The following is a 22,254-nucleotide window of genomic DNA, read 5'->3' as shown; positions in this document are numbered from 1 at the left end:
TGCTTCGCCACCTGTGTATTCTTTGAGTTGTTAGGGGAGCACAAGCTCACTCCAATAAACGTGTGTTCCTTCAAGACAACTGCGTCGTCTCTGGCTTCGTGACAATATAATACATAATAATGTGCGTAAAGCCGAATGTTTAATTTTAAAGCGATGAGGCAAGTTGTTAACGTAGAGAAGAAAAAGAAAATGACCAAGCACTGACCCCAGGGCAACCCCTGACGAAACTGTTACTATGGATGAAGACACTTTTTAGCAGGACACAAACTGTGTGCGTCGCATAAGGAATCTTGGTACCGAACAAACCAGTTGCGGGTTTTTAAACGAATAGCGTTTAATTTTTGCAGAGTTTGGAATGAGATACAGTGTCAAATGCTTTAGAAAATTCAGTGAAAATGGCATTAACCTGGTTACACGTGTCCAATCTATGGCGTATAGCACAGAGAAAACTCGGCTAATTTGGTTATTGCACTGAATCGGCGCTAAAACCGCGTCGGATGTTAGTCAAGAATTCAATATTGTTAAGGTAATGCATAATGTGCTTGTAAACCATATGTTCTAAGAGTTTACATGAATAAGAGGTTAGCGACATATGCCGGTTATTACCGATGCTCTGTTTATCACCAGATGTATAGCTGGTATTCAAGTAAAATTTTAGTGGGCGATGTTTTTTCTTGGGAACACTGAAAACCGCCATGACAGTGCCCACCGTGTCCGCTCATGCGTCCGCATCTTGCAGAAAAACAAACAGGCCCTGGCATCTGTCGTTTGCGCCGTTACTACCCGATTTGCGGCTATTGTGTGGTGATGCTCTACTTGCCCTAGGTAACTCCGCTTCACCACTGTGGAATGGAGCCGCGGTTGCGAAAGGAGACAGTACGACAAACGAAATGCGTACGCTGCAGCGCAGTCGCCTGCCAACACGTATATCAACACAAGTGCGCGTGCACCTTGGCCACGGCTGAATCGTTCAAAACAAAAGTGAAATAATGCTTCCAAAGAAACTGCCGCGCGCACGGTGATTGAGATTACACGGCAGCGTAGCAGTGCGCGTATTGTTAGCTGGGAGACTAGCGACATCTATCGCCAAGCGGCCGAAAGGGAAGGGATCACCGAGAGATGAGATATCTGTAGCAGATACCCAAGCACAGCGGCTGGCAATCAGCTGACCTCTGCCGAGGACTTCACTGGTGTCTTGCGACAGGTAGGCTGCATGACGGAGCGCGAAACAGTAGCTGACGTCAAAGTAACGGTTTTGGGCTCGGTGGGACGGCCTCATGTGTGCGCCGCCCTGCCGGAGCCTGCGCATCCCTGTTCCCAAGGAGGCACAAATGATTTCCGGCATGCGCGCCACGCCACTGAATACAACCTGTAATGCCACAGAATTTACCCAATTTCTTAGCGGATGGTACAGTGCCAGAACTGAGTGATTTACGAAATTTTATTGTTACGTATGTAGACGTCCACTGCGAGTACCAGATTACAAACAGGTGCCGCATATCATCAAGCGTGATCATGTTTTGGAATTGAGATTCAAAACAAGGTTTAAGACACCTTCAACCGTGACATCAATGTCAGTTATCGATTATCAATTCTCAATTATCGGCCGGTCGCAGGAAAATAGGGATAAACATTGTTGTCAAGTGACTATACCGACTGAAAATGGCGTTTAAGGCGCTTCATATAACTGGGTCGTATTTTTATAACTTGTTCGCATCATATTATAACTGTTACTGCTAGCATTTCAACTAAGATCTTACTTGTTTGTTGCAGTCGGTGGGTCTGTGGCTTTACTTTTTTACGCGTTGTTATAAATGTTTTCATCTGCTTTTTCCCTTTTTCCTCATGTAAATACAATTACCTTTTTTTCCATGAGCCTTGAGTACCGTGCAGTTTTCGTACCGCGTCCTCAATCACTCTGCATTCACGTCACGCTGCCGCAAGAACATATTTTTCATTTGCCCAACACAATCACTTGGCGCTGTTGCAGCCCCTTTATAATTTTTGTCTTATGTATTGTGTTTCTGCTTCGATTCCGTGTCTAAGTATTTGTAGAAAAACAATTCTTTCTACTCCTTGGACTGGCTGCTGTGTTTCAGCTTTCTTGTGATGAGTTAGAAACGTGATGTGCTTAACAGCAATTAATGTATGTAGGGGCACCGGTGTGTTGTGGCGCTTCTTTTAAGAAATGCACTTGACTACGAAACGTTGACGCTTAACTTCATTTGTTTACTGCCCCAAGGCCATGAGGTCGTAAAAATGCGCCTGCCTTCAATTCTTGGATGGTTATTTATGACTCAGATGAAATTACACCCTTTAGGTTTATCTGTATTGTGATTGGCTGTAGAAGTTCGTCGACATTTTTATTGAATGCCTAAGAAAATGAAGTTAAATTTCGTAATTTTGTTGAATTTGTTGTGAAGTTCGTACTCATCGACTTGACGGGCGAATATTTTTTAGGGTAATAAGTGTAGCCCTATGCACACACGCAGATCATTAAGAAACGTCGCCACCCCATATTATCAGGTGAATATTAAGCAGAGGAAACTGGTTAATGCAGCAATGTTGCATACACAAAATTAGTTTCTCTAAATTGGCATGCATCCTTACAGAGAGATTGGCCGCGAGGCAACTCACAGGAGAGGCCACAGAGAAAACAAGCGCTGTAATAAACACAGGACGATGCAAGGGCAGGAGAAGCGCTTTTCCTGTCCTCGCCTCTTCCTCGGTTCATTATACTGCGTTTGTTTTCTGTGTGGCTACGAACCAACACGCCCGAACCTTTTCCCTTCTCACAGGGGAAGCACTAACGAATCATGAATTGCCAGAAAGGCACAAATATGCACGAAAATAGCATGGCGCAAACTCATATGCACTATCATGGCAATATACATTGATATGTACTGTATAATGTTGCCCTTCCAGGGCTTCCCCATTTGTTAACTTGTTAATTGTTAACAATTGTTAACAACTGAGTTAACAATTGTTAACTCCTTTGCCCAACTCAATGAAATAATAGCCGGAAAGACGTTTCCGGGCGGGCATTCCTTGGGCCCGAGTGTTTTTTCCATGCTCGGTCTATTCATTTTCTGCTGATTGGGCATGTTGCTGTTCACTGGCATTCAGGGTAGCCGGAAATGCATCGGCGTTTCTAATGACCCCTTAATTGCGATGTTACCGGCAGTTTATTTGGACGGCTGCCACAGATTAACTGTATAATACCCTATTACCCATCAGAAAATATGTAGGCCCGTCAATTTTCAAAGTCCTTTCGGTAGCATTCGTGAGGCATTGAACATGGTTATGTGGGGTCACTGGACGAACAGGTGTATGTCGGTTATGGCCATGCAGGCCGCGACGGGTAGGTTACGTAATTTCCGTTTGCGGGTGTAGTTGCATTCGCTTTGCTTTTGCTATAGCGAGCCTGTCACAGAGGAAGAGGGCACGCAGGTCCGCCGCGACAAAGCCGCGCCATTGTCTCTTGGCAGAACAGGTGCACAGAAACCGGCTACGAGAAAGGCGTTCTCCACGGCGAACAATACATTCTAGCAAGCTTCAGGTCGCGTTCGGCAGCTCTGGAATTTTTACAGGCGCAAGTGAAGCAAACGGCACAAAACGTTTAAAGAGCAAGCCCGTTTTTCGACGTTCCTGGGGATTGTGATGACGCGCACAACAGCACAGCCAAGGGTCGCTGCATCTGCCAACCAAAGAATAACAAGGAGTCTTACGCTGCTACGAAATTCGGAAAGTTTGCATTAAACATCAATATGCGGCAATTGTAGGGATTGAATTTGTTGTGCAATTGTCACGTTTTTTTTTTCTGCTGCAGATTCGCGCTTTAGGGCTGTTGCAGGGGTCGTGATGTTGATTTATTGTGTCTCAGCTGCCTTATAGTACCGTCTCCCCTACTCCTTATACATAAATATTTCTATCAGTTAAAATCTTCCCAGGCGTATGCAGAATCACACAAAATCTGAGGACCGCCGTTATTGCTTTCGGAATGCTTTGTACATACAAGGCGATGAGTCGTGCGTATTACACCTGTTCTATTAACATACCTGCTCCTGAAGCAACGGTTCTGGGCCGGTTACTTTAATTGTACCGTAATGCTGAGTCTCGTTGGGAGTAGAGCTAATTTAATTAGCAAATCGGACCTAACTCCCAGGTCTATGTATTGGCGACACAGTCACCTCCGACGCGACACACTAGCAAAGTGTCCTCTCCTTCTTCTTCAAGCCCAAACGCACACACCCGCTCTCGGGCAAAGAAGAGAATGGCGGTATGGCCACAATTATTACAGCCGTTCGCGCTCCTTGAATGACTTTCAGCTGTCGTTAAATGACTGTACCATGGCAATCTTGATGACCCAAACTGCATTATTAGATTCAGTTGCAGTCACATGCTTACGATATTTATTTATTTATTTATGATTTATTCCGGTACCTTATCGCCCTCACAGGCGTTATTTATGGTGGTAGAGCGGTGCAATACATAGTGGTGAAAAGGGATGCTACGAATGGAACAACAGTTTATAAGGTTCACAGGGACAAAAACACGCCATTTCACCATAAAAAAACAAAACACCAACAACAAAAAAGGGAAAGGAGTTACTGGTTATGGAAGTAAACATTGAAAAACCAAAAATGTCTCACCCTTACAGAACTTACAGTAAGCAAAATTAACAAAAAGAATGCGCGAATTTCTAGCAAACCATGAAGAAGGCGGACAGACAATTTCTTCGGGCATGCCGTTCGTTGGATAAAAGGCTGTGGATATTGCCGCGAACCATCCAATAGGTTTGTTTATTTGTGTTTTGCTTTTACCGCCCCGCTGCGCTAGTCTGTGTTATCTGTGTGCAAAGGGAAGCGCGTGTTCCATTCTTTATTTCTATGCCATATGTTTTACCTCTTCTGATAGGCAGAGCGTTCCGCAGTAACGTGAACAGCCTAGAATAATCTTCTTTGTTCTCGATGTAATTCGACGGTTCCAGAAACACTCGCGCCTAAAGATAAATTCTTGCGGAGCCGACGCCGCGGCATTCGATTCATCGACACCCGCCTACGCACGTCACTTTGTCGAGTGCTGCTTCGCCCCCTGTCTATTCTTTGAGTTGTTAGGGGAGCACAAGTTCGCTCCAATAAATTTGTTTTCCTTGAAGACAACTGCGCCGTCTTTGGCTTTGTGACATATGGTGGAGGTGCTGGGTACAGGTGGGCGAGGTCGACGGGCAGCTGCCGCGTAGGCCATGGCTCGCGGCTCGCGAGGTGCTTCTGGCGTCGTTGAAGTTCCCAGCGCTTGCTGCACTTCTTCTCTAATGACGTCGGTAAGGGACGCAACTTGTGGTTGCGGCCATAGAGTTTCATACAAATAACTAGAGGGGAAACTGGCGCTAGTGTCAACGTGAACATGGCAGCGGCGCTTACGCTTCAATGGGAATGATGGATAGTTGTGGAACCGGATTGCGTAGGATCAAAACGGGCTTATGGCTGCGCAAATTGTGTTTTTTGACAAAAAAGTTCTTATTGCCCGGTTCTTCGTTTATAAATTACATAGCAAACAAGAAAGTTAGGAACGAAAAATTGGTTTTTTACGAAATAAAACGGCACGTTTAAATAAAAAGCAGACGCGGAGTCGAGAAGGTTTGTGGAGCAGGTTTGCCATTTTTCGCCAACTACAGCAGGACGCGGACTTCTTTATAAACTACTTGTAAAAGTTTCGGCGCTGGTGCTTTGTAATGGTAAGAAAATTTTTATGCTCATAAAAAAAAGAAACCGATTACCTTTGGAGAAGTTATATAGTGACATACACCAAGCTGCGTTCCTATCAGCCACCGGTGCTGCTGTTCTACGCCGTAGGAGCCGGCGTTCGCACGAAAGGTGTGGCTGTTCCAAGTGATTCGCAACCGTCGTCAGCTTTGACCAGCTTTGACAATGCATTGCTCTGCCGAATGAGTAGCGCCGCAACTCCTAATTAGCAGACAACTTCGCCACACAGAGCGCCGTCATTTGTGTTTTCATGCTCGCTGTGCAGCAACGCATTGATAACCCACCCAATTCGCAACTCTGGTTATAACACATTCCACTCAGGGCGGCGTCAGTGCACGCGAGGTATGCAGTTCAAGGAGCAACGTATTTTTGATCACTCCTCCCAACACCCCGCCTAGGCAAATGCGTTCATGTAAATCCAAAACGAAAACGAAACTGCCTGCAATCCATAGTAAGTTCCGGGAGCCATCGAGCGCCAATCCGAATCCACAACTACCCATCACGCCCATTGAGGCGTACGATCGCAGCGCCAGTTTCCACTCTAGTTTTATTGTAAGAAACTCTATGGTTGCGGCGGCGTTGGGAGCAGTTTCCGCAGCTCCTCCCTCACTATTTCGCGAGTAGCCTCGCGTAGGCTATCTGCGGCAATGCGCATGCTCTCGACGCAATTCGCAATGGCCGTGCCAACAAAGGTTCGGTCATACTGCTTAGCGCGCATTTCGAGGGCTTTCTCAATGGTGCTGGCTTCGGTCACGAATTCGGCGACAGTTTTGCGGACAAGTCCAGCAAAGAGTTCCTCCTTCACACCACGCATTAAGAGGCGTAACTTCTTTTCTTCCGTCATGCAAGGGTCAGTACGCCTGAAAAGCCTCTTCATCTCTTCGGCAAACAGGACAGCGCTTTCGTTGGGGTTTTCCGTCCGCGTTTGCAGCAAGACCTCGGCCCGCTCTTTTCGCACAACCGTGGTCAACGTCGTTAAAAATTGATTTCTGAAATCGTTCTAAGTCTCTAGGGAGCTCTCATGGTTTTTGAACCAGATACGCGCTGAGTCCTCCAGGTAGAAGAACACTTGCCTCAGTGTGTCCGCGTCGTGCCATCGCTTAAACAGCCTGACCCGTTCGACGTGCTCCAACCAGTCTTCAGGATCGTGCGAAGGTGACCCATGGAAGGATGGTGGCTCCCTTGATTGCTGGAGAACGAGGGCAGGATTTGAAGCGGTGGTCATGGTGCCCGCGTTGATCATGGTGGTTTTCACGACGTCTTCTTTCTTCACGCTTTCCGGAAGCAGTCCAAACTCTGGCGGAAGTCCCTGCTCTGCTATCGGCGGCTGACACGAGTGTGGCTTGCTTGTGGGCTTAACGAGGGCTTAGGGTGCATTTACTCTGCACCTCTACCAGATGTCACGAAGACAAAGATGACGCAGTTGTCTTCAAGGAAAACAAGTTTATTGGAGAGAACTTGTGCTCCCCTAACAACTCAAAGAATAGACAGGTGGCGCAGCAGCATCAACAAAGTGACGTGCGTAGGCGGGCGTCGATGAATCGAATGCCGCTGCGTCGGCTCCGCAAGAATTTATCTTTAGGCGCGAGTGTTTCTGGAACCGTCGAATTAAATCCAGTACAAAGACGATTATTCTACGCTGTTCACGTTAGTTTGGAACGCTCTGCCTATCCGAAGAGATAACACATACGGCATAGAAAGAAAGAATGGAACACGCGCTTCCCTTGGAACCCAGATAACACAGACCGGCGCAGCTGGGCGGTGAAAGCATAACACAAATAAACATAAGCATTGCATGGTTCGCGGCATTACTCGAGGAAGGCAGCTCGAGGAACTCGAGGAAGGCAGCGTCCGACGTCTAGTTGTCCATCGACGGATTTGACGCAATCGCCCTCATCGACACGGGAGCCGACTACTCGGTGATGAGCGGGTTATTCGGGTTTTAAAAAAAAAATTCCCCCGCATTTCCCCGAGGGGGAGAATGTGAAAGTGCGAATGCACGGTTGTCGGCCCGCTTGCGGCGCTTGCGCTCGGCCCCCGCAGCCCACCGCCTCGCCGCCTTCTCTTCCATCGGGTTTGTAGTATCACGTGTACACCACGCAGTTATCAAGCCGCTATAACGCCGCTGAGTCGCCAACGCACGCCGCTGACGACGTAGTTTGAATGCGTTAAAGATATAAGGCGCGTCACTAACACTGATATAAGCGTCGCGTCCGTGGCTTGGTCGGTAGAACGTCGCACTGCGGCCGCAAAGTCCTCGGATCGAAACCTGGCGCCGGATGCTGTTTCTTTTTTTTAAATATAGAGGAGCACTGCGGACGCCGACGCCGCCGCCGCCGGCGGCGGTGGATGGTTTGGGGTCGCTTATAAAGTGCATTCGCACTTAAAACGTTACGACAAGATGGGACGGTCCGCACATCCGCACTGCAGGAGGCCATCTCGTAACGCCAAGTGGAACGTGCACATAGCGCGTCACCATAGACGGCACCACGTACCCTCCTGCGTTCGTCATTTTACCTAACTGCTCCCGCGACGTGATTCTCAGAATGGACTTTTTGGCGGACAACGGCGCAATAATGGATCTGCAGACCAAGTCGATAACTTTTTCCTATGACCACTCCACGACGCCGCCACCGAACTCCGATCACAGTGCTGCTGTAAGGATCGCCGACAATCACGTCACCCTGCCACCCCGCGCAAGCTTGATGATCGCCGTCTGCTGTGAAGATGCTGCTCCTGACATCGACGCTATCGTAGAGAGTGACCAAAGGTTGCTTCTGAACCGCGGTATCTCCGTCACAAGAGGCATTGCGTGCGTTAAGCAATGCAAATCCCACGTTTTGGTCACCAATTTCACCGATGAGTACGAGCATCTAAACAAGGGCGCTGCAATGGTGTTCATCGAAGAAACGCAAGAAGCAAGTCAAGTGATGGCCCGAAGTCGTCCACGTGGTTCGCTTAAAACCTTTCTACGCACGATGACGGACTTCTATTTTTTATTTGTTCGGACTGCCGCTTATGTTAGTTAGCATCGGGTCGATGCACTCCTAGAGGAGGGGTGGGGGGGGGTAATGCCGCGAACCATGCAATGGGTTTGTTTATTTGTGTTTTGCTTTTATCACCCAGCTGCGCCGGTCTGCGTTTTGTGTTATCTGGGTGCCAAGGGAAGCGCGTGTTCCATTCTTTCTTTCTATGCCGTATGTGTTACCTCTTCTGTTACCTAACGTGAACAGCCTAGAATAATCTTCTTTGCTCTGGATGTAATTCGACGGTTCCGAAACACTCGCGCCTAAAGATAATTTCTTGCGGAGCCGACGCCGCGGCATTCGATTCATCGATGCCCGCCTACGCACGTCACTTTGTTGAGTGCCGCTACGCCGCCTGTCTATTCTTTGAGTTGTTATACAATAAACTTGTTTCCCTTGAAGGCAACTGCGCCGTCTTGGGCTTCGTGACAATATATTAATTCCAGTCTCGCATACACCAAGTTTGAAAGAATGGTTAGTACGAGAAGACGCAATTGCCTCATAAATTGCTCCTTGTCGATTGCTGTTCTGTTACTTGAGTATTCTATAAAAATACATGCACCCCTCCGCCTAACAACGACGATGGTTGAACGCGAAGCTTTTTCGTGATGAATTATTTGCTTGGCCAATTCCACGTTGCGGGTATGTACTACTCTGGAGGTACGTACCCATTTTCTAGAATACCCGGAGCAACTCTCGGGTGTGCTATTTGTAGGCCTAAGGTTTGGGTTCGGGCTGTACAGCGAGAATTGGCACCTGTTGTTTTGACCGTGTTGAAGTGGAGCGATTCTACTTCCGGCCACCGTAGTGAAAAGACGTAGGGCCATGAGATTCAAAGGGGCAGCTTTTGCGGCGCAGCCTAGCCGCGGAAACAGGATTGATGCGAAAGATAACGAAGAGTACCAGATAATTTTGCCCTCCCCCGCCCGGGGCACCTGGAGCAATCTTGGTGACGGTCTTGCCGACACCGCTGACCCAAAGCCCCCAAAAATAATCTGTGCTTAAAGGTGAAGGGTACGAAACCACAAGCGGTGGCCGTCAGAGCCCAGGATAAGCTCCGGCGGATGAGCTCTGTAAGGTCCACTCATGGGGTCAGTGGCCAGCCACCCCGGCCACGCGTTGAAAGGAAAGATCCCCGCCGCTCGGTTCAGTGGCACAGCACTGCCGACGCTACGCTGTGGTCGCCACCAATTCGATGTGGCGCGGTCGGGAGACGGCTTGTCTGGACGGAGGAATGCCTGGGGAATAATCCTCTTTAAGAATGCAGACTGCCCCGCCAAGTTCCGAGAATCGTTGACGTAGTGGACAACGAAGGGGTAATTATCGTCGTCTGCCCGCCCGGCGAAGGCGGCTTTTCCGCGAGATCCCATTGTTGCGTGCCGCAGTCGGAACGGCCAGCTTTCGGCAGCCGCCGCTTTTTACCCCCACCCCTTGGAGTCGCGCGTACTCACCGCCGCGTACTTCCTCGCCCGCGTACCGGCTTTTGACCCGAAGGTGGTGGCGCCTTAATAAATATTCCGCAGATGGCTGAGTGACAGCTGTCTACGTGAATTTGGTCTGTCCCTAACGTGTTTACGGAAGATAGAGGGGAATGCCCGAGAGAGAGTAATACCGAAGTATTATAAGGCTGAACTTGGCCGCAAAACAGCGTTCTTGTCTGAGCTCTCAGCTGGGCAGTTCCCCAGCGAGACAAGGTGTCTCGAAAGGGTAAACTTTAGGATGGCGTCGGAAGTTTAGGGTACAACTGTGTACTGGGCAACTAGACGGGTCCTGTGGCGGGAACTGAGTATCGGCCGTCATTTCTTGAGCGGTTTGTGCATGCACGCTCCGAGCATAAGATAGTTAGACGGAGTTGAGGCTCTCGAGTGACTCGTGCACACTTGGAGCTATAGCGTCTGACTGAAGTTTGACCCCGCACGGGGCACCTTGAGCAATCTTGGTGACGGTACTGGCGATACCGCGGACCCCGAGCCCCCAAACATAAGCTGGATCCAACCGTGGCGATGTGTTTATAGGTGGAGGGTTAGAAACCACGAACGGTGGCCGTCGGAGCCCAGGTCAAGCTCCGGCGGATGGGCTCCCTGTCTGTTTACCAGGCAGGGAGCTCCGGGACCTCTTTGGCTACCAGGGTAAGGTCAAAGAAGAAAGTACCCCCGTCTCCCTGCTTTTCAATGTATCATATGGCATTTTCGAAACCCCCCCCCCCAGACGTGATCGGCCCCCGAAAAGGGGCCGCACCGAAGTTTCCTTTCCACCCCTACCAACTATCAACGTTCCAAAACATGACAACTATCCCCGTTTTTTGGTCCTCGAATCAATAGACAAATCCAAACCCGTCTCCTCCCAATCTGTATTCCTCGTCTCCAAGTTCCTTGAAGGAATCATTGGCAAATCTTTCGAGGCGAAAAAACTACGAACAGGCGAAGTGTTGGTTGAAGTCAAGACGCAGCAGCAAGCCACAAATCTCCTGACCCAAACCCGCATGGCAGGTCTGGACATCACTGTCACACCCCACCGCAGCCTCAACAGCTCGCAGGGGGTGATATCTCAGCCAGATCTGCTAAGTGAAACAGAGGCCGACCTTCTGGAAGGCCTGAAGGATCAGGGCGTAACAGCTGTCAGGAGAATCACCATCCGTCGCGACAATGTAGAAATACCAACAAAGCACGTAGTCTTAACATTCAGCAGTTCAAAACTTCCTGAGCACATCAATGCTGGTTTCATTAGGTGTGGTGTACGTCCGTACATACCTAACCCGCGCCGCTGCTACAAGTGCCAGCGGTTCGGGCACGCTACGACTTCTTGCCGCGGCAAACAGACCTGCGCAAAATGCGCCGCACACGACCACCCCACTGAAAATTGTGACTCCACCACCTTCACCTGCGCAAACTGTCAGGGGCCGCACGCGGCATGGTCCCGCAGCTGTGAGAAGTTTCACCAGGAGAAGATAATTCACGTAAAAGTAACCGAGAACATCTCCTTCCCCGAGGCGCGAAAGAGGTTCGCCTCTTTCCCCCTGGGGAGGTACGCCGACGCAGCTCGCCGGGGGGCAGAGCGGCGTCTTGTTTCGGCGGGGACCCAGTACCGCGAGTCGGACTTGGTCCCGCCCCCACCCCCCTCTGGGTTGCCTCAGGCAGCCCAACCCGCCTCCGCACCGCTCGCTGAGCCAGCAGCGGCTGTGGTGGCAACCACGTCTCGTGGGGATGCTGCTGCACCCACTGTTTCCTCCTCTCCACCGGCCCGAAGCGCCTGCGAGGGCCCGGAGGAGATGGAGCTGGAGGAAACCGCAGCAGTTCCCACCTCCGCCGCACCGCCTGTGCCACCCGGGGCGCTCCTGACGCCCTCGGCGGTCGCGGCCAAAACGAAGGGCACCGCAAAAGGTGCCCAGTCCAAGTCTAGGGGGCCCAGTCCGCTGGGCACCCCCTTGCCCTCAGATGACGACCTAGACGTCGAGCCGTTCCGGCATGCACCACAGCGCAAGGAACGGGCTCCGGCGTCCAGGTCAGTAGACAAAATGAAAAAGCCCCTTCCAAGAGTACAAGCCCCGAAAGCCGACACGTAAACACACACATACTCCAGTAGATCTAAACTTCAATAATGGGAAGAGAAAATATCATGCAATGGAACTGCAGAGGCCTTCTTAAAAATCTTGATGATGTTTATGAGTTACTGCATTCCAATCAGCCAAGTGTCATGTGTGTACAAGAAACACACTTAAATTCCAGACATACAAACTTTTTGAATAGTTACCAGGTATTTAGGAAGGACAGGGTTGGTGGTGGTACATCTTCCGGGGGTGTGGCCATCATTGCCCGAAAGTCCTTGGCGTGTCATTCTATCCTGTTACAGACCGTCCTTGAGGCTGTTGCCATTCGTACCATAATTTTCAATAGGCTAATAACTCTATGCTCAGTTTACATCCCTCCTGATTTCCAGCTCTTGAGCTCGGATTTCGAGGGCCTTATGGATCAGCTACCCACACCTTTCATTCTTTTAGGCGACCTCAACGCACATAACTCTCTTTGGGGCTCTGCTCGCACAGATGCCCGAGGTCGCCTTATCGAAAAATATCTAACATCTTCGGGAGCATGTCTATTCAATACAAACAAGCCTACATACCATAATATAGGACACAACAGTTATTCACACCTCGATTTGGCGATTGGCTCTGCAGTACTCTTTCCATCTCTAGAATGGGACGTTGGCACTAACCCATATGGCAGAGACCACTTCCCAACCACATTAACATACTTAGGTAAAGGCCCGAGCAGTCCATCTTCCCATAACAGGTTCAATGAAGATAGAGCGAACTGGAGTACATTTACAGAAACATCTAAACTACACCACACATCCATTGAACACCTACACGTTGAAGAAGCTACCCAACTCCTCACGGCGCACATCCTCGACGCCGCTGAGAAGTCCATTCCCCACGCCTCTGGTGCTCCGCGCAATCAGAGGAGGCCGTGGTGGAATGAGGACTGTAGGCGGGCGCGAGAGGCCCAGAACAAGGCGTGGGGTATCCTTCGACGGTACCCCACGTCGGGCAACCTTATTTTGTTCAAACGGGCCAAGGCGTTAGGAAAACGTGTGCGCCGTGAGGCAAAACGAGAGAGTTGGCGCACCTTCCTTACATCCATTAACTCATACACAGACACACACAAAGTCTGGACACGAATACGAAAACTAAAAGGACAACAGACACACAGCCTGCCCCTGGTTAGTACAACAGGGGACACACTGGAAGACCAGGCTAACACACTTGCACAACACTTTCAACACGTTTCCAGCTCTGCACACTACACAAACACTTTCCTGAGACATAAAACCACTTGTGAAAAGAAGTCCTTACATGATAATAGCAGGTCAAAATCTGGTTACAACTCTGAATTTACTCTTTATGAGCTGAAGGCTGCCCTGAGCACATGTAAACCTTCAGCTCCAGGCGCAGATCAGATTACATACACAATGATACAACACCTACACCCAGATACTCTTGAAACACTCCTACACTTATACAACAACATATGGCTTTCGGGGCACATTCCGAAATCTTGGAGGGAGGCTATTGTAGTGGCGTTCTTGAAGGAGGGTAAGGACCCGTCTTCTCCCGCCAGTTACCGACCCATCGCCCTCACAAGCTGCCTGTGCAAGCTTCTCGAGAAGATGATTAACAGGAGACTCGTGTACTTCTTAGAATATAATGGTCTTCTCGAGAGCTGCCAGGCCGGCTTCAGGGTGGGGCGATCCACAAACGACCAACTCGTCGCCCTTGAGTCGTATATAAAGGATGCCTTTGTCCACAAACAGTTTTGTGCTACGGTCTTTTTTGATCTTGAGAAAGCCTACGACACTGCTTGGCGATACGGGATACTTAGAGACCTGAAATCATTCGGTGTTTCGGGCAATATGTTTAACACTCTTTATAGCTACCTGGCAGAACGAACCTTTCGTGTAAGAGTTGGTACTGCCCTTTCAAATGTTTTTGTGCAGGAAAATGGTGTGCCTCAAGGTGGCGTTTTGAGTTGTACGTTGTTCATAGTCAAGATGAACTCACTTCGAAAGGCGTTGCCACGAACCATTTCCTGTACCATGTATGTAGATGATGTCCAAATATCTTTTAAATCGTGTAATATGTCAATTTGCGAACGCCAAGTCCAGCTTGGTGTTAATAAGCTAGCTGGCTGGGCTGATCAGAACGGTTTTAAGCTAAACCCAGTTAAGAGCACTTGTGTTGTGTTCTCCAAAAGGCGTGGGATCAGGCCAGATCCAGACATCAAACTGAATGGTGTCTCGATACCAGTCAAAAAAGAACACAAGTTCCTAGGTATAGTCCTTGATGAAAAACTTTCCTTTATCCCCCATATCAAACAACTAAAACAAAAATGTATTAAAACACTGAATATTCTAAAGGTCTTGTCGCATCACTCGTACGGTGCTGACAAACAACTGCTGCTGCGAGTGTTTACCAGCCTGGTAGGCTCGAGGTTAGACTATGGGAGTGTTTTGTATGGTTCAGGAAGGGAAACTGCTTTGAAAATGCTCGACCCAGTGCAGCACTTGGGCCTTCGACTTGCGTCTGGTGCTTTCCGGACTAGCCCCGTGCAAAGTCTATACGTCGAGTGTGACAGATGGTGCCTGGGGTACCAGCGCGAGTATGTCGATTTGCTATATGCTTTTAAAGTTTCATCAATGTCTCACCATCCCATTAAGTCTATAATGAACGATACATCTACATCCCAACTGTTTTTAAATCGTCCATCTATTTCTGCGCCTTTCTCGCTCAGGGCGAGGGAGAAAGCCTGTGAACTTTCTGTCTCGTTTTTAGACACTTTTACAACATCTTTCATTGATTCTATAGCCCCATGGCATCTTCGTCCTGTATTGTGTGATTTGTCCTGTACGCAATTTAAGAAAAACACGGTGCCCACAACTGCCGATTTGCAGCATTTCATGCATCTCCAGGCGAAATATGGGGCAACAGAATTTTTTACTGATGCTTCAAAAACATCCATTGCGGTGTCTTGTGCTGCACACGGACCCAATTTTAGTTCTTGTAAAACCATGCATGTGAATTCTAGCATTTTTACAGGGGAGGCATATGGAATACTCCTTGTTTTAAATCACATCAATGAACATAATATCGCAAACTCCATCATTTTTACGGATTCACTAAGCGTCGTGCGCACATTATCATCCCAAAGGTCTTCCAAAAATTACATTGTCAATCTGGTTTTTAAATCTTTGATGTCAGCGTATGCGTCAGGTCTGAATGTTACCATCTGCTGGGTTCCAGGCCACGCTGGCATCGCGGGCAATGAGTTTGCTGATGAAATGGCCGCTGCTGCTGCACTGAGAAACACTCTAGACATAGCAACAGTACCGTACACTGACATGAAGCCAGTCATCAGACAACACCTACGTAAAACATGGCAAACACACTGGAGTAAAGAGTCAGACAACAAGCTACATGTAATAAAGCCACACTTGGGACGATACACAACTGACTCACACAACAGACACACCGAAGTGACCCTAGCAAGGTTACGGATAGGCCACACACATGCAACACACTCGCACTTGCTCACTGGGTCTCCAAGACCCATGTGCAGCAGGTGTGGAGAGGGCCTATCCGTAATCCACGTACTCATCCAATGCAAGGCACTTGACACAACACGACGCAAACACTTCCCACAACTATACAGACAACACGTTCCGTTTCACCCATTGTACTTTCTAGGAGACGAGCCCATGTTTTCCACCAAGCTTGTTTTTAAGTTTCTCACCGATGTCAATTTTTTACATCTCATCTCTTATCATGCATCATGACAACCTGGCCCTTTACACCAGTCATCTTCATTAGCTTGTTTTGTTTTGTGTATGTTTATTGAAACCCTCTACTTTTACTTTCACATCGCTGTCATGAAATCACTTTTGTTTGGCGCTCTTTGCCCTTAGCTGGCCTTGCGCCATTAAAATCCAGATATCATCATCATCATGACTGAAGTTTGAAGTTTTTCTTTTGTCACTCATGTACCCAGTTATTCTAATGTAAATATTTGTTGTTACGAAAAGCTATGTTTGAAACGATAACAAGACGACGAGACGGTAGAAGGGAGAAGCAACTGCCTCACGAGGAACGAGACTCGTGACATATTATTCCTTTACCGAATCTTCCGCTCAAAAGTCACAATAAACGGGTGCTCCTTTAACCGCGTCTGCTTCCTGGTCTTCAACATTTTGGTGCCGTGACCAGGATGCAAGGTTTACACAGTTGAAGACCCCTACCGATGAGGCAAGACTATTGAAAAGGACACCCCGGCCTCGAGCGGTGCATCGAATCTACTCCGACACAGCGACGTCAACGTACCGGGCCTCGCCATGCACCGTCTGAAACGGAAACGTGATCATTAACGATGTGAAATCTCTGCTGGATGATAACCCACTACCTATCGTTGAGCTGAATTAACACCTCAATATGCTCAAACAGAAGAACACTGTATTAGCCGACTTGGACAAAGAGATAGAGCAGCATGCACCAGATGAGGAACTAGATGAGGAATTTGCCACAGCAGAACATTACCAGGACTGGATCGATCGCATGATCTATCCTTCAGAGATAACTTGCGGCCACGTGCCCTTCGGCGATTAGTACAGGTCAGGAGGTCGCTCCAACTCCTGAAAGAGTTCGGGTTCGACTGCCGAAGCTCGAAATACAGCCTTTAGATAGAAAATTTATTCGCTGGCCAGAATTTTGGGACCAATTCGAATCTACATTAAATAAAAATCCATCGCTAGACAATGTGGACAAATTAAGGTACCTGCTCAGCTACCTAAAGGGAAAAGCGGAAGGCATGATAAGCGGCTTATCAACAACCAATGAGAGCTACCCTACAGCCATTGAATTGCTCCAGCAGGGTTATGGAGATAAAACACTGATAAAAAACGAGCACATGAGCGAATTGCTGAACCTGCCTAGAGTGACCTCCTGCGAAGACCTGAACGGCCTTCAGGCGCTTCATGAACAGATACATACCCACGTGAGATCATTGAATAATCTCGGTGTCGACGTCGCGGGCTACGGAGTAATGGTGGACTTCGCTACTGCAGACTTTGCCCCGTGAACTCGTACTGAAATTCAATCAATTGACGTTAAAAGAGACATCAACACGACGAAAGGCAGGTGAATGGCCTGATGAAGTATCACTGCTACTGGATCTGTTGCACCTTGAAGTACGGAGTCATGAGACCACCTTCGTCATGACTGAATCACCAATAGACACGCCAATTAGACCCAATCAGTCCGTAGGCAAGTGAAGGACCAATTTCAAGGTTCTGCTTCCATGCTTACTCTAGTGTCCTCCCGCAACGGCTGCGTTTTCTGTGATTCTAACGACCACACCACAGAGGACTGTGCAGATAAACTAACGTTAGACAAAAGAAAGCGAAATTACAACAACAAGGATGCTGCTTTCGATGCGCAAGGCCCCTTCACCGTGCCACGGAATGCAAGAATGCAAGGAGACTTTCATGTCGCAATTGCCAGGGGCGCCACATCACTCCCTTGTGCGACCCAAACTGGACACGCCGATCACCGGAAAAAGCTGACGACTGTCTCTAGTTCGGCGACTGAGTCCGTGACTCTTCAGAGAACCGTTCTTCTCCAAACGGCACGGGTGTGGGCCAAGGGAATAGCTACCAAACATCTGGTGAGACTGCTGCTGGACGGGCGTAGTCAGCGAAGCTTCATAACGGAAACGCTGTCTAAGAAATTGCGACCAAAGGAACTCGCTGAGCAGCAGATGACGATTTCTGGCTTTGGGAACTCGTCGTTTCATCGGAAGCGGTACAAAAGAGTACAGCTTACCCTATACAGTCAGTACGGCAACCACGGGTTCGAGATAAATGCCATCTAAATTCCCGAGATATGTAATGACTTGTCTCGGTTGATGAAACGATCAATTCTACAGGAACTTGATGCCAACGCAGTGCCCTTTACCGACTTGTCCTGCTTCGAAGCTCAGACAGAGCCAGACACCAGCCTGCTTAAGGAGCGGACTTTTATTGGAAACTGGTGACAGGGGACATTCAGCGCCTTAACTAAAATCTCACTGCAGTGAAAACAGTCTTCGGGTGGACAGTACATGGAGATGCTACAGTTACTTAGCCCATCATCGGTTTACAAGAAGTTAACAGTTTTCACGTGGCAAGTGAAGAGTGTATATCCGAGCAGATGAAGGCATTTTGGAAGCTTGAACACCTCGGACTAAGTGATAAGGCAGAGCTTTCCGAAGATGACCACGAGGTCTTAAAGGCCTTCGCTGAAACAACTTTTGAGCGCAGTGAATTGCCCTGGCGCCTGAATCGTCATGAGCGAAGAGATAACACAGGTGTGCCGTGTCGAAGGCTTGAGACTTTACAGCGCAATCTAAACGAGGACCGGAGTTTCAAAACGAATACGACATGACCATTCCAAGTTACTTTCACAATGACTTTGCTGAGAAAGTTACTTCGGACACCATCCAAGGACCTGTTTACTATATACCCCACTGGGCTGTAGTAAAACGAGAAAGAGACAACCAAGGTGCGCATTGTCTTTGATGCGTCTTCTCACGCTCCTGGATGTCCGTCTCTAAAAGACGTTTGGTGGGTGGGACCTAACTTGAATCCGAATATTCTTCACTTACTCCTAAATTCCGCAGCTATCGTACGGGAATTTCTGCAGATATAGAAAAAGCTTTTCTACAGGTTTCCTTGATGAAAAGAGATCGCGATGCATTCCGCTTCCTCTGGTATGACGAAAACTCGTCAAACATAGAGGAGTACAGAATGATCAGAGTTGTCTTCGGCGCGTCTAGTGGTCCCTTTCTTCTCGCAGCAACACTACGACACCATTTCCGTCAAGTAGAAAATCAGTACCCGAAGGTCGCTCCTCGTTTGAAGGATCACTTTTACATTGATGACCTCGTAATCCGAGCCAGCAATTACGAGGAGGCAAGGACACTTGTGAACGATTGCTTCCACATTTAACAAGACGCGGGAATGCGCCTGACGAAATGGACTACCAACAGCAGACGTTTGCGAGATAGTTACAGCGAGAGTGATCCACTCAAGTTCGACGCAGGTGTAGGAAAAAAGATCCTCGGTCTAGTCTGGAACACCAGTGCATACACTCAAAAAACCACCTGTGCAGCACATGCTCAACCGAGAGTAAGAACCTAAAAGAACCGAAAGAGAAATCCTAAGCTTCACCTCCCAGATATATGACCATTTTTGTCTTCTATAGCCCCTTTCGTACTCCTAAGTAAGCTACTAATCTAGAAGTTGTGGCTGCATAAGTACTCCTGGGACGAGCCTCTACCTATCTGAGTGATTGCTCAAAGATTGGATAGTGTGGACGGAGTGACTCAAGGATATTGCAAAGTTTTCATTCCCAAGATACTTCGGTTGTTCCCCGGATGGCAGGTGTGTCAATACAGTGATTCATGCATTCAGCGATGCAAGTCCGGCAGCTTACGGGGCAGTGTTGTATTTGAAAACTCAAGAAGGAACGAGGCCACCAACTATCCAGGTGCTCCTCGCCAACTCAAGAGTGGCACCATTGCGGAAGCTGACCTTGCCGCGCTTAGAACTGATGGGAGCCCTTGAATTCAATGTCCATCACCTACGTCTATTCAGAACTCTACGAACCTAATCCGCTGACTCCAGGCCATTTCCTCATTGGGCAGCATCTAACAATGTTGCCCCAAGAAAGTTCGTGCCCCAATTCAGCCCCTGAAACTTTTTCTGTCGAGAAACTTCGTGGACGATGGAAACACCGAGAACGACTACTCGAAAGACTCTGGAACGGATGGCGACGCGAATACCTGCATGAACTACGCTCCGCGCACATTAGTCGAAGGACAGTTCCGGTTTCTACACATCTCGGAGATGTTGTTCTTATTGGAGAGAAGAACGCGCCTCGCCAAATGTGGAAGTTGGGTCGAGTGACTCAGCTTTTCCAAGGTAGAGACGGAAAGGTTCGTTCATGTGAAAAGCGTACATCGGCCGGAACCACTTTGCGTCGACCGATTCAACTACTTTATCGCCTTGAGGCTTCAGATCTATACACTCCAAGCATTCAAGATTAAAGAAGCTAACCAACCTGATTCATTTGATTTGGCCGGCCCGGAGCCTGTTACGAACAGCAATGTTCAAACGATAACAAGACGACGAGACGGAAGAAGGGACAAGCAACTGCAATCACGGTGAACGAGACTCGTGACATCTTCTTCCTTTACCGAATCTTCCGCTCAAAGGTCATAGTAAACCGGTGCTCCTTTAACCGCGTCTGCTTCCTGGTCTTCAACAGTTGTATATAAACTAGTCGTTTCTCTACATCAAATCCAAACGCCTTGAGTTCATCAATTCGGCCACCATCTCCGAGAACTTCAACACCAGCGCCTTGCGAGCCTCCTGCCAAATCAACCCGAACCCGAGCGGTCGGTTTCCTCATTGCTACCGGAATTCGGGGAAACAAACATCATCAATATTTACTGTCTCCCTCTCTGTTTACCAAGCAGTGAGCTCCGGGACCTCTTCAGCTATCCGGGTAAGGCTGATGAAGAAAGTACCTCCGCCTCCCTGATTTTTCCTATGCCATATAGAGAATTCAACCCCCCTCCCTCAAAACGCGATCGGTCCCTGAAAAGGGGCCGCACCTAAGTTTCCTTTCCTCCCTTGCCCGAATTGACATTTCCAAAACCCGAAAATTTCTCCCGCTTTTTAATAATAGAGTCTGTTGACCAGTCAAAACCTTTCACTGCACAGTCTGTTTTTCTCATCTCAAAGTTTCTTGAGGCCATTCTCGGAAATTCTTACAAAGCCAAAAAACTCAAAACAGAAGAAATCCTGGTCGAAGTTAACAACAGGCAGCAATATACTAACATCCTTTCACAAACCCGCATGGTATATACAGACAAAGATCACGTCCCATCGCACGCTGAACAGCTAATGAACGAAACAGAAACACATCTCAAGAGCCTTCCAGACCAAGGCGTGACGGCAGTCCGAAGGATAACTTGCGACGAAATGACCTTGAAATGCGTAAAAAACACTTGATCTTTACATTTGCCGCTCGACGCTCTCTTAGTCGGTTAATGGATCAGATGGCCAGTCCGACCTTGCATACCGAACCCGCGCCGCTGCTTTGAGTGCCAGCTGTTCGGGCACGGTACAGCCTCTTGACGCGGCAAAACGACCTGTGCGAAATGTGCCGCACAAGACCATCCGACTGAAAACTGCGACTCCACCACCTTCACCTGCGCTAACTGCCAAGGACCGCACGCGGCATGGTCCCGCAGCTGTGGAAGTTCCAGCAGGAATAGATAAAAATGACTTAAGGTCACAGAGAACATCACCTTCCCAGAGGGACGAAAGAGGTTCGCCTCTTTCCCTCTGGGGAAGAACGCTGATGCAGCTCGCAGGGGGCGGAGTGGCGTTTAGTTTCGGCAGGGACCCAGTACCAAGAGTCGGACTTGGTCCTGCCCCCTCCCCCTGTGTTGCTTCAGGCAGCCCAACCAGACACCACACTGCTTGCTGTGCCCACAGCGGTTCCCGTGGCAACCATTCCCAGCGGGACCGACGCCGCTCCGGCCCCTCCTTCTCAAGCTTCCAGCAGACTGGGGGCTGCTAAGGAAATGGACACGGGGGCCCCTGCATCGGCTCCCACCTTCACCCCACCGCTTGGGCCAACCGGGGCGCTCCCGACGCCAGTGGCCGTGACGGCTCACACAAAGTACACGCGAATGGGTGCCAAGTCCAGGGGGCCCAGTTCGTCGGGCGCCCCCAGGACGTGTGATGACGAGATGGACGTCGGGCCGTTCTTGCCTGCAACTGACCGCAAGGAGCGGCCTCCGATTTCCAAGACAACAGAAAGGCCAAAAAGCTCCCTACAAGAGTACAAGCCCCGAAAGACAAAACAT

The sequence above is a fragment of the Haemaphysalis longicornis genome, unplaced genomic scaffold, assembly GCF_048455015.1.
Source record: "Haemaphysalis longicornis isolate Haplotype H1 unplaced genomic scaffold, Haemaphysalis longicornis Haplotype H1 scaffold_19, whole genome shotgun sequence".
In the NCBI taxonomy this organism is placed as follows: Eukaryota; Metazoa; Arthropoda; class Arachnida; order Ixodida; family Ixodidae; genus Haemaphysalis; species Haemaphysalis longicornis.
Note: the sequence above shows the minus strand (reverse complement) of the source record.